Source organism: Micromys minutus (genome assembly GCF_963924665.1).
Source record: "Micromys minutus genome assembly, chromosome: 26".
In the NCBI taxonomy this organism is placed as follows: Eukaryota; Metazoa; Chordata; class Mammalia; order Rodentia; family Muridae; genus Micromys; species Micromys minutus.
In genome coordinates, this window is record NC_137961.1 from 18,304,814 (window position 1) to 18,326,765 (window position 21,952).

Genomic DNA, 21,952 nt, shown 5'->3' on the forward strand with positions numbered 1-21,952 from the left:
CAATAAGCTGAGGACCCTCTGCATGAGCCAGCTGGAGGAAAAGATAGGTGGAGAGGCAGTCAGCGCAAGCGCGTATTTGCACATGTTTATTTTCAATAATTAGGCACAGTGTTAATAGAAACATCCATTTGAAGCAAAGCCTGCTTGTTTGCACCAACAGTGGAAATGTGTGCTACTCTAGCTTTTTTATGAACTCAAAACATTAACCAAGCAATAAAGCATCAATACAATGTACATTTGTGAATGTATTCTCGAGATTTGGGGCTTCTATACTAATGTTGCTATAAACATGTGTATGCAAGTTCTTTCATGAACAAGTATGCTTTCTCATGAGTTTACATGTAGGAGTTTAATCACCTGTTTTATGAGCCGAATAAACTTTTCTGAAGATTGTCTTTTTACACTCTTGTGATTTCCTCTGGGGTCTGAAAGTTGTTGATTTTGATGATGCCCTCTTAATATAATTTTTCTTTCTGTTTTTTTCCTGCAACATCTAAGAAACTAGTGCTTGGTTCAAAGTCACAACAACATCTAAATTTTTCTAAGATTTTAATACAAGTTTATCCTCTTATATTTAATTCTTTGATACATGTTGAAATGATTTTTTGTAGATAAAATAAACAAAGTTCAATGTCTTTTTTATTATGTAGATAAGAGAGTACCCACAACTAATAATATTTGTTCATATATATTGTTTCTCTTGACTATTACATATATGGTTACACTTGTTGGCTAGGTGATATAGTAACACTGTGTTTAACTTTTTTCCATTAATTAATTAATTTGCTTTGCATCCAGATCACAGCTTTCCTCCCTCCTCTTCTCCAAAGCCTCTTCTCATCAGTTCTTTCTCCATCCCCACACCTTTCTCCTCAGTGAAGGGAGGCCTCCCATGGATGTCAACAATCCTTGTCATAGCACCTCTTCTCCTAATGAGTCTAGACTAGGCAGTCCAGTGGAACAAGAGATTCAAAGGCTGGCAACAGAGTCAGAGACAGCCCCTGATTTTGCTTTTAGGGGTCTCACATACAGACCAAGCTACACATCTGTTACATATATGTCTAAGACTGTCCCATGCATGCTTTCTGGTTGGTGGTTCAGTCTCTGTTGACCCACAATTTTATCCACCTACAAAATGTGCAGGGATAAAAGTGGAGAAGAAATTGAAGGCATGGTAAACCAAAGACTGCCCCAATGTGAGACCCTCAAGATGAAAGAGAGTCAATCCCTGACACTTAGTGATTCTGCTATACTTGCAGAAAGGAGCCTAGAAACACTGTCCTCTGAGAGGCTTCACACATCAACTGATGAAAAAAGATGTCAAGCATTAGGTGGAGTTTGGGGAATTTTTGGAAAAGGGGTAGAACAAATTGAAGAAACCAGAGAGGTCAAGGACACCATAAGAAAACTTATAGAATCAACTAACCTGGGCCCACAGGTTCTCAAAGGAACCATGTTTAACCTTTAAAGAAATGCTAAAGTGTTTCCCATTGTGGATCTGAACCACTCTATATTCTGACCAGTAATGTGAAAGTTGGAAAATATATATTCTCCACTGTAGTTATTCTTCCGGCACTGTGTGTGTGTGTTTGTGTGTGTGTGTGTGTGTGTGTGTGTGTGTGTGTGTGTGCTCATGTGTGCTCATGTGTGCTAGTGTTATTTGTAGCCATCTTAGTGGCTGTAAAGTGGGCTTTGTCAGAGTGGGACTTGTGTTTCTCTTCAGGTTAATGATACTGGGCAGCTCTTCATGTGCTTACAGAGACATTTGTGTATCTACTTTAGAAACTATCCTCTTATCCATCTTTAATTGAGTAGCTTTCTTTCCTATACTGAGTTTAAATCCCTCTGTAACTATTATAGACACTAGTTTTCTTTTACATTTTATTAATTCTTTGAGAATTTCAGTGTGTTTTGATATTCACTCAGGACTCTTCCCTATGCTAGAACTGGAGTTACCAATGATTGTGAGCCAGCACGTGGCTGCAAACCATTTTTTAACTGCTAAAATATCTCCAGCTCTTAGTAGTCTACTTTTTACAATGATCTTTCAGTACTAAAGCTTTGCAAGTTATAATGCATGTTTCTAATATTTTTATTATGATTAACAATAGTTTGAGTTATGACAAAAGTGGGGAAAAAGGTAATACATTGTTATATTTTTATTAGGTAAATTCACACTGAAAAGCAATACAATCTGTGTTTTGGTAGTAACATCATCATCTTGCATATTATTAAGTTTAATTACTAGTAAAGGTATGAATTTAAGAAAAATATGAAGCAGTATACAAGATTCTTCGAGAGATTTTTTTTTCATTGAAATGATCTCCAAGACCATCATTTGCCAGCACTGTGTGGGAAAACATTAGCTGTTCATGTGTTCTAGTCTGCATTGAATCATAACCTCTAGATGAGGGTCTGCAACCTTTTCCAATAATCCCCATTAGCATGGCTTAGACATATGCTAAATGCTTCAAGTCACTGATGGGAGGCACCAGTTGGAGAGGCCTTTATATAGGCATCATCTCAAAGAACTTCAGGGGGAGGATGATTTTTATTTACATGTCAGTTATAATGAATGAAAGTTTCTAGGGTGAGGGACTACAGTGAACCTCTATGTTCAGAGAGCATGGCTGGCTTTCTAAATCATTGTGATCATGTGCCTGATAACTTACATAGGAAGTTAGTTTGGGCTCAGGTTCAGAGAGTTACATTAGCTCTATTTTTTTTTTCTACACCCATTGCTTTGTTGAACACCATGGTGATAGGTAGAAAGTTCTCAACTCTCAGTAGCCAGAGAAGTAAAGAAAAGATCTTCTGAGCAGAGGCTAGGGAAAGACACAGGCCCAGGGACAGGCCCTAGTAACATGTTTCACCTATCCAGGCCTGCCGCCTACCTTTTTGCACTCTCTAATAATGCTATCAAAGGACGAATCAATCAAGTGATTGGTCAATTCATTACAGTTGTGTCCTCACAATCTAATCACTTCTGGAAATACCATCTCAGCCACACTCAGAGATATGCTTTATTTAAACTAGGGGTTATCAAACTTTCAATAAAGCTCTAAATATTATAGGTTTCTACTTTATATATAGAGGTCCAGGGTTGTATACTTTTTAAAGAACACTTGAAAGTGGCTTTGGAGAGAAGGTTTAGCAGGAGCACACTGTTACTATAGTTGTGTCTACCTTAAAAAACTATACATATAGGTATGGATATAGATACAATATTTTAGAGAGAATCCTGTGTATTCCAGGGTGAGCACAGAGTTTATTACGTAACTCAGGGTGACCCAGAACTCTGGTTCCTACTTCCTGTATGAATTGCAGTCTGGGAATATAGGTATGTACCATCTAAATCCTATGTCAAGTAACAACCAGGTCTGTCTTTGAGAACTATTATTTTTGAAGAAGTTGGCAGCTATAGGAGCTGTGATGAGGAGATACAGATACTTAATTATTCCAAATAGAGCTTGGTTACAAGGAAAACCCTCTTCATTTGATTTTAATGTGCTAAAAAACTCATTTCTCGGGCTAAGGAGCTCTCAGAACCTCAGGTGGAAGCTTGTTATAATCTTAGCCTTAGATGTCTTTCAGGTGTAGGGTTTTAAGAGACAGCAGGCTCAGAATTTACCTCCTCGGACAGCCTTAGGATGTGGTCCAGTGCTTTTGGCCCAGTGCCTGTGTGGACCTGCAGAGGTCTTGCAGGCTAATTTCTGCTGCCGGGGAAACAGCCTTTCTGTGCACTGACTTTCAATGACCTTCCAGCCGTGATTCCCTCCTGGCCTTTACCTGCAGATGTCTGCCTGTTCTCACCGGCTGGCTTGGCAGAATTGCTCACACCATCTGTTCTGGGCTGTCTGGGCCAAGAAGGCTTAAAAAAAAGGACTGGACTTCCCTCTACACTCAAAGGCCTGTTTCTTCACCCTGCCTCCGAGGAGAGATTTCCTAGCTAGCTTCAACCATTGTAGCACTGGCCCCACACGCACTTTAGAAAAGGCTCCTAGTCACAGAGAAGCCCTCTATCCTTGGCTGATGTACCCCTTCGCTGCAGAAAAGCAAGTGAAAGACAAATATAAAGAAGCATATCTGCATACCGATTGGGACATATAAATCTTACTTAAGGAATGTAAAGATTATAGATTTTACCCTCATTTCGCTAATCATTTTATTGAATAATAAGAACTAGTTTAGGACCAAGGGCTTAAAAATGCTAACGAATCAAAACCATCTCTGACACAGAGAACCTTTCTAATCTGAAGCATTCCTCCTGGTTCTCTCTGCAAGATCTATGAACACCATATGTCGAGTGGGCAGAACTGGAGTATTCTGACTTAAATTCCAGTCTGTTTTCCTTTCTATCTCTTTTTAAAAAAGACAAATTCCCTTGAAACTGACCTAATTGAATCAAAAGACAAAAGACCAAGGACATGATAAGAAAAGCAGGAGGTCAGTGGGTCCACGTGCATCTGGAATTAATTACTTTATCATCTCAAAATATTCACTTCACTATATGATCTCATTGTTTTCTTAAAGAACCCGTGTCTTGCATTTTTAGCTTTGAAAGTCACGTAGTACGATCAATAATATAAAAATTTCTCTTACTCCAGACAAATCATAGTTACCTCTAGATGAGGAATGAGTTTTGCTGCTGAGACAGTTAGAGGAAAAAATTGCCGACATCCAATTTCTGAAGAACATTGATTCCTTTGCTCTAGGAAGTAGACATTTGTGATTTAGGAACCTCAGTGAGGGAAAAGTTCTCTACACAGATGATTTCTCCTGAAACTTAGCTCCACACAAGTGTCTGCACCCCCTATTTTTCTGTATTTACCCCTATTTATGTAGACAGCAGTATAGACAGAGACAGAATTTACAGGCAGCCGGCCTTGTTGTTCAGGAGGTCCTTGGGTGACGAGCAAAAAGGCTAACATTTGGGTAAAATGTTCCTTATGTTGATACAACTGAATCTCTGCTTTCAATGGCTTAATATGCTAGTATTTAAAGAACCATGCCTTTGACCATATGTATCTTTTGAAGAAATAAACATTGATGACAGGGAACATATGCTTTATTCAACTGATAAGACACAGTGCCGCATTGTCTCTTCTCAGGACTGGCCCATGTGTTTGTGTCTCCAACACTATTCATGTACAGACAATTGTGCTGTTAGTTGTAATATTCAGTAACACATCATCCAGGAAAAACACCTTTGCCAAATGCTGAGCCCCAGATGACTTCTCCTCAGTATGGAGGCCACACCTCTGGTTCTTGTGAATAATGACAAAAGTCCATGTAAGATCTCTTAAAAACAGAAAGGTGCACAAAGCTCTTTGCAACATCCCTCAGGAGAATGCCTGGACCTGCAATCATTCAGTTTCACAGCATGCAAGGGACTGCTTATAGTATCATGGGGACATTGTTAGGTAGGTGAGTCACAATGTAAACAAGCCTCACATGTATCTCTCTTCAACCAACTGCTAATTGTATGTAAATTAATGATGTTGAGACATAGCCACATGAACTAGCCCTGAGCAGAGACCAGGCTATAGCATGCCCTTGTTTAGAAAAGCACTTATTTGTTATTTGCAAGTAGCTTTACACAAGATGGAAAGCTAAAAGGAAAGAGGATAGAGGAAGAGTATTTCTTTGGCTTTCATGATGGGATCAAGCCAGGCAAACAACTGACCATAAGTACTTCTTTTGTCAGCCTTTGATGCTTCCCAAGAACAGTTTTAGAAGCTCTAGTAACAATAATATTAATGTTTTATTTTACTATAATGTTATAGAATAACATTTTGAGCACTAGCTATACATTAGGCATGCTTCTGCTTTAGAGAGTTATCTGATACAATCCCCAAACGATGTTACATTTATTTATAATTTCCACATTTCTAAAGAGAAAATGAAAGCTCAAAGAAGACAAGGTTCAAGATGGCATATAGCATGGTGGTACATGTGTGTAACCGTGGGAGCAGGACAAGCAAAGAACCAGAATCAGGAGTTCCAGGTCATCTTTGATCTCATAGTGACATTGAGGGCAGCTTACACTGTCTGAGACTCTGCCTCAAAACAACAACGGCAACAACTACAGCAGCAACAACAGCAGCTGTAGCAGCAGCAGCATAACACAATCCAACACATTAGATAATTTTACTGTCCACAAGTAGCAGAGATAACATTATTAGTCACTGTTCCCTAAAGCCATCTTTAAATAAGAACTCAGGTTTGCTACCTTATGTCATAACCCCAACGATTTTATACTATTATGTTTCCTAACTTGCAACTGATGCTGTCGGAAATTTGAGGAGTTAAATGCTTCCTTGAGTGCACATGATGCTTATGCTTATGGAATTGGCATTTACAACCATCCAGCTTAGCCTTCCTGAAATGAGAACAGTGTATTCAATAGTTTAGGCCAGCAGAAACTACATCTATGACCTTCCTCCCCTGCTCATTTCACCACTGTCTCCTGTCCATGTGTGAGCTCATGTGGCCACACACTGACAACATTAAGTTTATTTTTATCATCCTTAGATTGCAGATCACGAGAGGCAACAATTAAAAGCTACATACTCATTATACTTCAGGACTGAACAAAACTGTTAGAATTTCTACCTGTGTTTAATATCAAGAAAGGATATGTGTGAACAAATGCATTTCTGAGTGTAAGAATATACCTCAAAATATTGTTGAATACTTACATTTTCAATATGACAAGGTGCATTTAGAAAGTAGGCTATCTTTTTAAGTTCAATATACATTTGATCTAAAAAAGCAAAGTTAGAATACATTTCCCCCAGAGTCTATAATAGCTGCATAGCTTGCAATAAAATATCATGGATTTATGAAGGCATTTCAGATATTGAACCACCTATATCAAATATAAAATATGTTCAGATATCTTTAACTTGCCCATGTTTATTGTAGCCAGACCCCGTGGAATTTCGCTTCTCATTGTTTAGTGGCTGTAAATGCCCTGAGAAGCAACGAGAGAAGAAACATTCTTTCAATATTTCCAAATGATAAAAGATAGGCTTCCCCGCCCCCGGTGAGTGCTGTGGTGAAAATAACCACTTAAAGGGCACATAAAGAAGCACAGAGCAAAGCACAACTGAATAAAACCAGACCTCGAGTCTCTTTGGCTGAGAGAATCCAGACACAGCACAGATGGATCCAGAAAGTGGCCAGCCCCATTAGACTTCCAGAATTAGTCGCATCATTTTGGATAGAGGTAGAAGGGAAAAAAATCTTCTTGGCTGCTGTCCACTTTACAAATCTTTATCAGGAAATAAGAGGCGCTTCCTTTTCTGATTAGTCTCTCCATGGATTTAGTGTCCACATTTTTGGAGTCTCTCTGCTTTCTCTTGCCAGCTTCCAGGACTTACAAGAACTCTCAGGTCCTTGATATCTGTGGAAATTCAAGTGTAAGCCTCTGGGTGTGGGTGTGAGCATTTCAGACCTTGAAAGACACTTTTTCCATTAGTCAGACTTGAAAGGCCATGGGTATGTTTTTATATGTCTCTGGATTACATCAGACAAAGTCTGATAGAAAAATTTCAAGTGACTGAAAAGGTTAGGGGTAGACACAGAAATCTAAACGTCCATGGGTTTTGACATTGCATCAGTAGAAGAATTGCAGATGTGTCTTATGGTCAAAGTTCTAAAACAGCAACAGCTCTCCTAAAAACTAGAGGTCTCTGGCTCAAAAGGCATCATGGAATAGTGGTATGATATTAACTGATGAGTAAAAAAATATGGAATTTACTTTCCTACAAAGCTGCTTAACTATCTTGGTTCTCTGATTTTAACTAAAACAGTGGAGGAGCCTCTTTCAGCCCGAAAGATCTTATAAATCTATTAATATCAATACCTGTCATTACTTCCATTTTATATATATATTGTGTGTGTTGTACTTAAATATGTACTAATATTAAGTAAAAACAAATGTATAGTAATCCACTATTGGTTATATTAATTAGAGATGGGAGAAGTAAAGTAATTAAGTTGAAGATTATGACCACATCCTGGGTACCAACATTAAGGAAGTCTAAAAAACTGTCTTCAGGAAGCCTAAGATTTTATCCAGAAAAATACTAGGTTCTCTTAATCTGCCAGGCTCATGAGAAGCTAGGGTCCTAAAGTCTGTATTTCAGTGGACTAAAACCAGACCAATGCATTCACACATTTTTACTTGAAAGGTTTTCAAATAAAGATGCCAGTAGCCTACAGTAACTGTGAGGCAGCTTCAGTGAGATTCATAGAGGCTATGTTAGGCCAACCTAGTCAGTGATTAGTGAGAATAACAAAACTCAAGACAAGAGAAAGACTCAATTTTACACAAAGGATTGAATTATTTGTCTTTATAAACTTGATGAAAACCACATTTTAATAAGATGTTTTTAACTTTATTCATTCATAAACACCTAGAATATTTTCTGAACCTGAAATGTAGCTATAGAAATATCATCAAGTTGATTAGATTAATCTTGTGATCAATTGATTACTCAGCTGAGAACAGTGTGTATCTTCTATCTGTGCTACAGTTTCCTGACCTGTGAGTATCCATACCTTTGAGTGACCCTTAGAGATAGTAGGTCTGCCCATTTCCAGTGTGGTACTTACGATACCCAGACTAACTATTCACAACCAAAGAAGCAACGGAGAACGTACATATGGTGTCCAGTTTGAAATGAAACCAGCACTGCATAGCAGATTTCTATTCAGAGAGCCATCCTCAGGATCTACTTACTTAGGGGAAAAGGCATTTCTATTTGCATGCTCATATCTCAATACAAGAATACAAGAAATATGAAGATCAGTAAGTATTTAAGAATTATGAAAGACAAATTTACACTTGAAAAAGATCAAAGTCCAGAAAATGTTAAATGGATTAAATTCCTGATAGGAATTAAAACTTTAAAAAAATTCAATGAAATCTAATAAAATGCAGGAAGGAAAGAAAGAGCTGAGTGGGGACAAGCAAGTGGCTTTGAGTAGGAGGCACAGGGCTGGTGACAGGGTCTCAGGTACTGCTGCATCTATGCACCAGAGCTTATTCCCCTGAATTCAGGAGCAGATGTGTTTAACTGTCTCTTCTGCTTAATTCTTGCCTTTTATCCAGAGTTATCCTTGTTCTTAGCCATGCCCAAATCATGTCTTCCAGGCTGAATTTGTGCCCTGGTTAAGCAAAATAATAAAAATGATGTGTATTATTTGACATTGATAATGGTGGCTGGAGGGTATTGCCAGTTTCAGTCACCATTAATGTTTATTAAGTGTCAGAAACACCCAGTTCCCTTGTTCAGAAGCACAGACAGTGTGTGCTCTGGGTACATACTGCAGCTCAGTTGTGGATCTCTGGACTTTTTTCTTCAAACAGATATCCAATTCAGGTTGAACATGTAAGCTCTACATTAGTGTTCTTATTTAGTATTGCTTTTGTAGCTTACTTATGTTAGGATTAGGTCCTCAGCCTCAGGTGGCAAGTATTGACAAACTCAGACATGAAACTGTAGGGGAGAAAGCAGGTCAGATGGACCAAGACCTCAGAGTCGTGATCGTGACTATATGAAAGAGTTATTTCCTTTGTAATTTAAGTGGATTGTAACTTCTTCAGTGCTGGCACATATTCCAAGGATTTTTGCATACTACGCAATGTTCTACCAATGAGCCACCTTCACAGCTACCCTTCTTTAAAACACATATTCACAGGCAGTGCTTTCTCTTCTAGGCAAAGGCCTCAGGGCAATTAATATCTCTAACAAGGAATGGTCCTTTACTGATGCTTACCTGAAATGTGCATAACAGTCTAATTTTATATGAAGTCTATCAGTTCTGCAAGAACTCTAAAATTGTTACAAATTCTACTGTCGCAGGGATATTCAAGAGACAGGAAAAGCCTACTCTGGATTCTTCAAGACACATCTGAAGGGATTGTCCCATTGTTCACTACATAATCATTTGACTATGCCCTACTCATAAGTGTGTAAAAAAATCTAGATAGAGGTTTTACTGCTTATTGCTATGTTTGCATTTTTTTCCATTTAGTGAAATAGTTATCTCTCTCTCTCTCTCTCTCTTTCTCTCTCTCTCTCTCTCTCTCTCTCTCTCTCTCTCTCTCTCTCTTTCATACACACACACACACACACACACACTATTGTTTATGTATAAATACACATGTCGTACATACATGTATATACCTACACACACACACACACACACACACACACACACAATTTTTACAGACAATCAATGGTTTCTGTGACTGCCCTCTACACATGGCAGAAGGCCTTTGAGACACCTCATTTCTGTGCTCAAAGATTATTTATGTGAGATGGATTGTGAGCAGTGGAGTTTAGGAACAAGGGTGCATACTGTGGTTCTGAGTCACTTTGGCATAATGGGCACTGCTTTTGAAGATACTACATAGGCATAAAAATAGCCTGAATGTTTTACTGTGATGGATTAAATTCTTAAACGAAACAACAACAACAAAATAAGAACTCACTAATAACAAATGAATGGGGTTAAATCAGTAATTAAACTTCTGCCATAGAAGAACACCAGATGGTATCACTGTTGAATTTTACCAAACTTTAAGATAATTAACACCAATTATTCAAACTGTTTTGTAACATTGAAAAGGAATGAACACTCTCAGACTTTTTGTTTGTTTGTATTTAATTTTTAAGACAGAGTTTCTCTGCATAGTCCTGACTGTTCTAAGCTCACTCTGCACACCAGATTGGCCTCAAACCCAGAGATCTACTTACCTCTCCCTCCTGAGTGCTGGGACTAAATGTTTGCCACCATGCCCTGATGCAAACTCTCAGACTAATTCTTTGAGGCCAGAATTACCCTGCTACCAAAATATGATATGCACACACATACACACACACACACACACACACACACACACACACACACAGAACTACAGATACTCCATAATTAACATACATGCAAAACTCAACAAATGCTAGCAAGGCAATTCAAGTGAAATGCATAGAAATCACAGACAGAAAAAGAATTTAGTAAAATTAAATGACCTTGTATAAAAAATTCCTGGACAGATTAGGTATTTGAAGGATCATACTTAGCTATAATAGAGGGTGACAGACCTTCATCCAGCATCCTAAGGATGGGAAAGACTGACATAATTTTATGTTGCATTAGGAGCAATACTTTTATAATGTAGCTTCTTTTATAATGTAGAACTGCATGTTTTAGCAAAGCAATAGATGAAAAGAAAAATGGCATTCATAAAGGCAAGGAGGGAATCACATTATCCCTATAAACAGCTGATGATTATATACACAAACCCAAGAACTCCACCAAAACACCAAAATCATCTGACATTAATTTACTAAAATGGCAGAATTAAAGTATAAAAATCTTTTCCTACACCATGAAAATAATTAATTAGTAACAACTACAAGAAAGAATAAAATATCTATAAATAAACTCTACTATAGAACTGAAGGACATCTACAATTCAAACAAATTATGGAACATTGATGGAAGAAATTGGAGGAGTCACAAAAGATAGGAAAAATTAATACAAATAATTCATTTTGGTAAAATGTGCATAATATCCACAGATCTACATATTCAACTCCATCACAAAACTGAAGTTTTTCTATAAAAACCTTTATAAAATTAATATGGAAGCAGAACATAATTTTCATAGCAAAAACATACAAACATAGACACACCACATACTATGCATACACACACACATACACCCCAAAGAAAAAGTCTTGGATTATTACAGTACTTAATTTTAGGACATATTGATCATGAAGAGGACAAAACTTCACAGAACTCCTGTCAGGTGGTTTACAAGTCTCTCCAGGAGGCTGTCAGCTCCCAAGCTATAGGAGATCCTACACACTCTTCTGGACTCCGGTTATCTGCACTCTCAACCACATACCCACACAGACATACACTCAAACACATATAAACATATACACACACATACCTATATATGCACACATGCACATATACACATAAAGTACATATAAAAAATACATATATCATTATATAACATAAATCAAGCAACCCAAGAACTACTATTTGCAGCGATGTCCGCTTGCCAGTGTTTATTATTAACTCATCCTAGTTAAGGTATAGCATTAGCCTAAGTGCTCCTCAACAGATGAGCAGATCTATCTGGAGTGTGTGTGTGTGTGTGTGTGTGTGTGCGTGTGTGTGTGTGTGTAAAACTAAGTGTACTCATCTATATGAAAAAATACAATCTTATAATCTATTGCAAAGTTGGAGGAACTGCAGGATGCCATGTTAAGTAAAATAAGCCACACGACAAATGGAAATTAATGCATGTGGAAACTAAAACAAGTCAACCTGAAAGTAGAGTGCTGATCACTAGAGATTTGCAAAGGTGTTAAGGAAGTGGTAGACACGAGGGGGCAAGAATGAAACTAATTTCTTAGTGACTGTACCATTCAGGATTAATGATAAAGCTTTTATTGTCTTAGCATCTTATTAGTTGTTAACATTTACATGAAGTTGCTTCAAACAATGCAGACATAGCTCTAGACACAGAGCTAATACGTCTAAGTTAAATCATGTGTGAGATCTCTTTGGCATCATGGGCAGCTTTAGGTTTCTGGGTTTGTAAGGGCTGTCTACTTCTGTTCACACTGTGAGTATAAGCACTTTACAACAGTTCCCAAGCATAAAGTGGATGTGATCTGGTTTCATACTTCCCATGGTGCTTGAACTCACTCTGAAAGCGAATGGCAGTTATTATGAAACTTTTCAATGAGTTGACTGTCATCCAAAGATGATGTTTTAGAGAAAATCACCCAGTGATAAGAAGGTTGGGCGTCTCAAGCTTTGCTGTTAGCAACTGTTTGGCAAAGGTCTCACATTCCAAGTAGCCACAGACAACCTCAGAAGATAAACACATCTTGTCCAGGAGTTGGGGAGGATGACTTTGAACAGGCCAAAAACACCTGAGGCTTTAAACTGTGTTACAAGATACTTCAGGAAAAGGGAAATGACACAGATGAAAATCTCTAATTTGTCTGCGAAGGTCTGTGATAACTGTACTTTTCATATGGCAAATGAAAGAACAAATTCCAGTATTGATTAACATCTTTCATAGACTTTCCTCTGCTCAGTTCTTCTGGAGGGTGTTTTTACTAAAGGTTTCTGATGAAACAGAAACTGCACAATTACAGAGACTGCACATGTCAATTGGTCACAGATGCCACGTTTCCAGATAGCCTGAAAGGCAACCATGTGGCATCTCATGAATCTTTCTTCAAAAAGCACTTGGCATTTCGTCAACTGTCAGAAGCTGAGTCCACAGAGGTCTATCTGGGAATGTAAACTTTCACCTATAAAAAACAGTTGCTATCACATTTACAACTTTAAAGATTTTTTGTTTGCTTTTCTTTTAGTGTGTGTGTGTGTGTGTGTGTGTGTGTGTGTGTGTGTGTGTGTGTGTGTGTGTAGACACATGTGGAGATCAGAGGGAGACTGTCATGCTCTATAATTCCCTTCCACTACCACCCACAGTTTTCTTTAAGACAGAATTACTCTATAATCTTATAGCCAGGCTGCAGCAATCCTTCTACATCTATCCCCCAAACACTGGGGTTACAGGTACACATAACTGTTGCCTTTTTACCTGGGTGCTAGGGATTTAGACAAATGACATCATGGTTGTTCAGCAACTACTCTTACCTGTTCAGTCATTTTCTCTTGCACCTATACTGAAGATCTTAAACCACAAAGTAACAAGTCTCCTGCTTCCGACTCTTTAGTGTTTGCCCAAGTTCAAGGTTTTTTTTTTTTTTTAATTCTTTTTGGAGATCTTCAGCCATTTGAGAACCCCTTGTTTCTTCCCATTGGTTGCCGATTTCATCTTCTAATGGCCTTGATGTTAAGACCGTTGCCCTTTGGTCAGGATCAGGGTCAAGATAAGATGCCTTCTATCTTTCCCTTACTTGTTTTATTAAATCTCAAGTATGCATCAATAAACTCATCTGATCATCCTTTCCTCCCCTCCCCTCCTCCCACACCCTCCTCTCTACTTCCCCTTCTCCATAGAGATATGTTTGATTAGATATTGCTGTCCAGCATGAAATTCACTATGCAGACAGATCAAGCCAGCGTCCACTTAATATGGCCCTGCTTCTTCTGTCTCCATGCCCTTATTTTAAACAAATCACTGTACTGATGGCCATATCGAAACAAATCACTGAGTCCCAGGCATATCATTTTAGAAGCTCCAATCCAACAATATGAAAAGGCAACAACAAAAATAACGTTCTACTTTTCCATTCCGGTGTGATCTTCTGGCTACTGTGACAAGAATTCTTATATAAATAACTGGGGTCCACTTTATTTCCCATTTTCAGTTCACCATGGTGGTGGGGGTTTGACAAAGTAGAATAGTTTTTGTTCATGACATCCAAGCATCAGAAATGGAGAGTGCCTCTAGAGAGAATTACATTTAATCTCCACATGTGAACTGAGAACATATTAAGTGCTAATTTCATTGATATGCGTTGAGAATATAATGATGAACGATAGAGTCTTATCTTCGGGAAAGCCACATTTGTTGAGGGAGCTCTAGCAGCTGACACATGGGTTTAAAGATAATAATTCTTCAAAGAGGTTTATTTTCTCTTCCTTCCGAGAAAGAATAAGTGTTTGTAAATCTGTGAAGAAACAGTACCCAGTGGAATTCGGACCAGTTAGCATATTTTAATTAACTTCTTCATATACCAAGGTTGATTCTTAGTCATAAGACATGTTGTCAGTTCACAAAAACTCAACTGTCTGAAAAAGCACTCTTCCCGATATGTGGGACACCGGTGTGATAATTTCAACGCTCTGTGTTGAAGGGAATAAAAATCAATACAAATCCAGTGAGATCGCCATCTGTACAGCCAGTTGTGCTATAGAACCTTGTAAAGCCGACGTGAGGAAAGAATTATTCACATGTGGCTTATTAAAAGGTCCACTGTGAGCATGAGGAGCTGGTTTCAGGTGACAACGTGTTTGCAGAACAAGTATGAAAACCCGAGTCACTGTGATTACAGCACCCAAGAAAGAATAGAGCCAGGCTTCAATCCCAGGCTACGGGCTTAGACAAGAATATCCCCGGAGTTTACTGGCCAGGGTGCAGAACCTAAGCTCCCCTGGTGCCAGTGAGAAATCTTGTTGAAATAAATAAATAAGATGTTTCCAGAGGATTTACACAGAACAGGTTGAACTCTATTCTACATACACATTAGCACTCTATATACCTTTGCACACACACAAATACCTCCTCACAAGAAAGGTTTGATGTCCCAAGACCAGTCATGAAGATTCATCCTTTCCCTAGAAACATTACTGGGTTCTTGATAGAGAGTTGTCATCTTTGCAATAAATGAGTCTGAGATACTTTGCAAAATAATTGAAGATTGCGAAATAGAAACTTGCAAAAATGTTTGATGCTAAGCATCAAAAGAGAAAAATAAGATAGGAACATCCTGGGGTTCTTAAAAGTCATATCTTCCTCAATGGTTTAAAAACCATTATTTTGAAATGCTGAAATTCAAACTGCTTCAAAATACAAGCTTTTGATTGCCAATTATTTTGAATGAAAAATCCATATCTTACTGTTATTGGTCATGGTGAAAACACAGGCACAGTTAACATCTTGTATAAAATTACCTTCAGGTTGTACATAAAATGTTTATATGATGCCTTTGATTCTCATAGCTGAGTAGTATTCTATTGTGTAAATGAACCTCATTTCTGCATCCATTTTTTGGGTGAGGGGTATCTGGATTGTTTCCAGTTTCTGACTATTATAAATAAAGCTGCTATGAACATAGTGGAACATGTCTCTTTGAGGTATATTATACCATCCTCTGGATATATGCCAAAGAGTAGTATATATGGGTCTTGAGGTAAAATTATTTCTACTTTTCTGAGATACTGCCAAATTGGTTTGTCAGAGTGGTTGTGTAATTGTTTTCTTCAACCAGCAATGGAGGAGGAGTGTTCTCTACGTGTTGGACAGCATGGACTGTCCCTTAGGGTTTTTTTGTTTTAGGTTTGGTTTGCTGATTCTGTTGCTGTTGTTATTTTTGCTTTATCTTAGCCATTTTGATAAGTGTGATGTGAAATCTGAATGGGTTGGTTTTCATTCTCCTCACGATGTAGGACATTGAACCTTTATATTTGAGCTCTTTGGTTTGTCGATGTTTAACTTTCTGAGTTCTTATATTTTTGGTTGTGAGCCTAGCCTTTGATGGCTGAGCCATCTCTCAATCCCTCTTGAGTTCTTTATATATTGTGGATATTAACCTCTGTTGGATGTAGGATTAGTTAAGATCTTTTCCTAATCCTGTATGCTGTTATTTTGTCTTATTGATGGTATCCTTTGCCTTACAGAAGCGTCTCCATTTCACAAGCTCCCACTTATCTTAGAGCCTGAGCTATTGCTGCTCTATTCAGGAAATTGTCTCCTGTACCAAGGGGTTCAAGGCTATTCCCCACTTTCTCTTCTATTAGATTTAGTATATCCAGTTTTATATTGTTGGTCCACTTGTAACTTGCTACAGTCTACAGACCCCAAAAAACTAAATAACAAGGAAAGACCATGGGAGGATTCTTAAATCTCGTTCAGAAAGGGGAAGTAAAATAATCATTGGAGGTAGATGGAGAAAGGGAACTGGGATGGGGGATGCTGCAGGGAGTCTATGAGCATGACCTTAGCCGAGACTCCTAGCAGTGGGGAATATGGATTGAGCCTAAAATGGTCACTTCCTGTAGCCAGGTAGGACTCCCAGTGGAGGGATAAGGATACCAACCCACCCACAAAACCTTCCACCTAAAATTTGTCCTGCCTACAAAAACTGCAGGGACAAAGATGGAGCAGAGACTGAGGGAATGACTTACCAATGCCTGGCCTAACATGAGATTCATACTGTGGGCAAGAAAAAAAAATCCTTGACACTATTAAGGATATTCTCTTAGGCTTGCAGGCAGGAACCTTGCATGACTGTTTTATGAGAGGTCCCACCAAGCAGCTGACCTAAACAGATGCAGAGATCCACAGACAAATATTAGATGGCTCTCCAGAAGACTTGTGGAAGAGTTAGAGAAAGGATTGAGGAACCCCAAGGGAGATAGAGACTCTATAAGAAGGCCAACAGAGTTAACTATCCTGAGCCCCTGGTGACTCTGAGAGACTGACCCACCAACCAACAAGCAAGCATGGACTGGATGTAGCCTTCCTTCCACTAACTTCTGCACACATGTAGCAGATATTCAGCTTGGTCGTCATGGAGGTCCCTCAACACCTAGAGCAAGAACTGTCCCTGACTCTGTTGCCTGTCTGTGGATCTTGTTCCCCTAACTGGGCTGTCATGGCTGTCCTAAGTGGGAGAGATGTACCTAGACCTGTAGTGACTTGAGGTGCCAGGTGGGTAGGTAACTGATGTGGGCTCCCCTTTCTTGGAGGTGAGCTGGTGGAGGGGCTGTGAGAGAGGGGTGATGGGGACTAAGAGGAGGGGGTATAATCAGAATGTAAAGTCAATAATAAATTAATGAGGAAAAAGGTCTCATCCCCACAGTACTTTATTGCGTATATGCAGGTGTTTCAAACCCTGTAAATTTTTGGAATCTGAAACCATTGCATTATCAAGAACTTTAGCTGAGATGTGCACTCTGAAGTATTAACTGAAAGGGCAGATGTGCTTCAGAGCAGACAGTGTGTACAAGCATCTAGTACCACTCTGCTTGCTTGTGTGTATTCTCTCTCTGAATTGGTGAGTATCATTGTGAATTATGAATAGTATTGTGACTTGTGAGTATACCTGGTAATCTTTGCAGCCTTCACATCCTTTCTGGCCATCTGGCATTAGTTCTGGTCATCCAATATCCCAAATGCCCAGTTTCTTCATCAAGAAATCAGAGATATGACTTTTCACTAAAAGCACTAGGCCTACTGAAAGGTCTGTCTCCAGAACCAAAGACCAAGCCTAGCATTAACACTCAATTTGGGTAATCTTCAGAAAGCTCCTCTGCTATAAATGATTCTCTTTTGTTTGTTTCTTTGACTTTTGGTACAATACCAAAAAAAAAAAAAAAAAAAACAAAAACACAAAACAAAAACAAAAGAAAACAAATAACAACAACAACAGAAAAGCAACCCCCCCAAAAAAAAATCAAACAAAAAATCCGAAGTTTCTATGTGGTGTGTGTGTGTTTATCAAAATAAACAAGTGTGTCTATATGACATCATAGCAATATATAAGTGTGTTTGGAAATAATATCTGATTGTTTTATATGTACATCTATGCTGAATAAATAAATTAAGTAACTTTCTATCATTCCGGCTCTTCTGTAGGTCTTAACATCTCATGGGTTCAAAAATGAAAAAGAAATCCCACAAAGTAAAAATCTCCCTTATTTCTTGCCCAGTGAGCATTTTTTTTGTGGGGGATCATTGGGCAAGAAGAAAACCTTGGTTTATGCCTTTAACTCGGAATTTCTACCCCAAGTGTTTCCCTGAGAACCAGACTTTTATTAACATTGACCAAAAAGAGGAGGAGGAATTGGAAGAAGAAGAAGAAGAAGAAGAAGAAGAAGAAGAAGAAGAAGAAGAAGAAGAAGAAGAAGAAGAAGAAGAAGAAGAAGAAGAAGTAGAAGAAGAAGAAGAAAATAGAAAAAAAATGGCTGAAAATATGAGGACATCTGCTGATTGTCACTGATCCTGGCTTTTATAACCCAGCCAGGTAGCTAATGGATAAACTGTAGGCAATCATCTTCCAAAGACTGCATAGAACAAGAGAGTACAAGCCCTGGAGAGATTCCCAGGAGCCGCCTCTCTACTTTCTGTCCTGTAATCTTGCGCTGGATACTTTAGCTTTCTGGACCGAGATGGTGGTGACAGCCGGTGCTTTGTAGAGGAGAAAAATTCCAAAAAGAGGGACGGAGGGTGTCAGACTAAGGGGCTAGTCTACTAGTTTTAAAAACAGTAATCAGAGAACGCCTTGGTGAGCAGAGCATAAAGAAGATTAGGAGAACCAAGGGGGATCTCAGGAAAGGAGATAAAAGGCAGAGGAAACAGGATCTTTATAGAGAATGGCAGTGAGCAATCTAAAGATGTTAACTCAGATACAGCATGGAGTGTGTGAGCTCACTAATGTGACTACTAGTGAGAATGACTGACTTTGGACACTAATGAAGTCTGAGGAATAAGATGGACACGGTGGTACATGCATGTAATCCCAGTCTTTGGAGGAATGGTGTGGGGGATCACAAACCTATGCAGTGAAATTAGACTGTGTAGAAACTTTGAGGCCAGCCATACTGAGACCTTGTTTCAAAAGAACACAACATGGAACTAAACAACTGAGCTAAGCTAAATCCAACTCATTGAATAAAGCTTTGTATCTCTCTCAAAGATATCCTTAGCTGCAACTATTTGAACATTAAATCTTTCAAGGTCTAATCAAGTTTAGATAGGTTTCTAGACCCTAGTTTAGAAGATTAAAAGATGACTGGAATTTGGACAGAGATGTAGAGATGAGAATGGCACGTGCAGATAGGAAAGAGACAAAAGACATGCAGCCACAGGGCAATGGGTGTCAAGGAGAACTGGTAAACACCAACAAGCTAGAAAGGTATAAGGATGCCACTCTCTTAAGGTGGTGAGAGGGTCTTAACTGTCCACACTCTGACTTCAAGTCTAGCCATGAAAGCACAGAAAGCTGCTCTTTCAACACATTAAGTTTGTAGAATTTCGTTCCAGCAGCTGTAGGAATGACCCAAACAGAAGGTTTGAAGTCCACAAGCCTGATCTGGTGGGTGAGGTGAGTCAATTAGGAGGCATTTAAAAAGACAGAACAGACTGGAAGCATACTGTCAGCTATGGTGAACTGTTAGATCCTGGGAATGATCGGAAGGTAGAATGGGCTGCGGTTACAGGCATGCACCACCATGTCCAGCTTTCCATGAAGACTTTAACTGTGTCCATTGCCAGTCTCAGTAGAAGTCATATTAATGAACTCACACCATGCATGTGCTGTCTTAGTTACCCATCTTCAGAGCACTCACTGCTATGCTGCTATCCCAGTTTGGAATCTTTGCAGTGAATTTGTTTCTTTCCTTTTTTCTTTTTTCTTATTTGTTGCTTCAGTTTCTTTTAGTCTTCTTGTAATGGAAGTTGGGTCCCTTTCCTTCATTTTCTTTTGCTCCATTTGGTATGTGTACCCTGTAGGTACTCAACATATAGATTGAAAGAATGGTTATCAACTGAAGATAGCTTCTAGGTTAAAGATGGGAGTTTGGGTCCTTCCTCTTCAAAAATCGGGACACCATCTGGCTTAGACCTGTTCTGGTCCTGATGCTTGCTGCCAGTCTCCTTGAGATCCTGTGTGTCAGTCTTCTTTTGTTTATAAAACATCTTTATACATTTATTAGTCTCTCTCTCTGTCTCTCTGTCTCTGTCTCTGTCTCTGTCTCTCTCTCTCTCTGTGTGTGTGTGTTTGTGTGTGTGTGTGTGTGTGTGTGTGTGTGTGTGTGTGTGTGTGTGTCTATGTGCGCTTTCCTATTCTGGTTTCTTTGTTTGCTTTAGTTTATATTTAGATTGTTTGTTAACTAATGAGAGAAGGAGAGAGTATGGATTTGGGTATGTGGGGAGAAGGAAAAAATCTGGGAGAAATTGTGAGGAGGAGGTATGTATAAAAAATACTTGTAATTAAAAAATGTAGACCTCAAATTATAACTTATTTTCCAATATGACTTTGAGAAAAATCTTTCAACATTATTCTGTTTCTTTCTTTATCTAGATTATGAGAAAACATTTCAAAAAATATAACACACCTTCATGGTAAAAGTGTTGGAAAGATCAGAAATTTAAGGCCCATACCTAAACATAGTAAAAGCAATATACAGCAAACCAATAGCCAACATCAAACTAAATAAAGAGAAATATGAAGCAGTCCCACTAAAATCAGGGTCTAAACAAAGCTGCCCACTCTCTCTATCCACATTCAATATAGTGCTTGTAGTTCTGGCTGGAGCAATTAGATAACAAAAGAAGGTCAAGGGGATACGAACTGGAAAGGAAGAAGTCAAAATATCACTATTTGCAGCTGATATGATAGTATACTTAAGTGACCTCAAAAATTCTAACAGAGAACTTATAAACCCGATAAACAACTTAAGCAAAGTGGTTGGATATAAAATTAGCTTAAATCAGTAGCCTTCCTCTACTCAAAGGATTAACAGGCTGAGAAAGAAATAAGAAAATAATACCCTTCACAGTAATCACAAATAATATAAAACACCTTGGTGTGATTTTAACCAAGCAAGTGAAAGGTATGTATGACAAAAACTTCAAGTCTCTTTAAAAAAAATTCAAAAATTTGAGAAAATGGGAAGATCTCCCATGCTCATGGATTGGGAGATTTAATATAGTAAAAATGACCATCTTGCCAAAGCAAACTATAGATTCAATGCAATCCCCATTAAAATTCCAACTCAATTCTTCACAAAGCTAGAAAGAGCAATTTGTAAATTAATTTGGAATAACCAAAAACCCAAGATAGCAAACAGTATTCGCAGCAATAAAAGTACTTCTGCGGAAATCACCATCCCTGACCTCAAGCTGCATTACAGAGCATTCAGAATAAAAACTGTATGGTATTGGTACAGAGACAGGCAGGTAGATCAGTGGAATAGAACTGAAGACCCAGAAATGAATCCACACATCTCTGGTTACTTGATCTTTGGCAAATGAGCTAAAACCATCTAGTGGAAAAAAGACACCATTTTCAACAAATGGTGCTGGTTCAGCAGGCTATCAGCATGTAGAATAATGTAAACTGACCCATTCTTACCTCCTTATTCAAAGCTCAAGTACAAGTGGATCAAGGACCTCCACATAAAACCACATACACTCAAACTAAGAGAA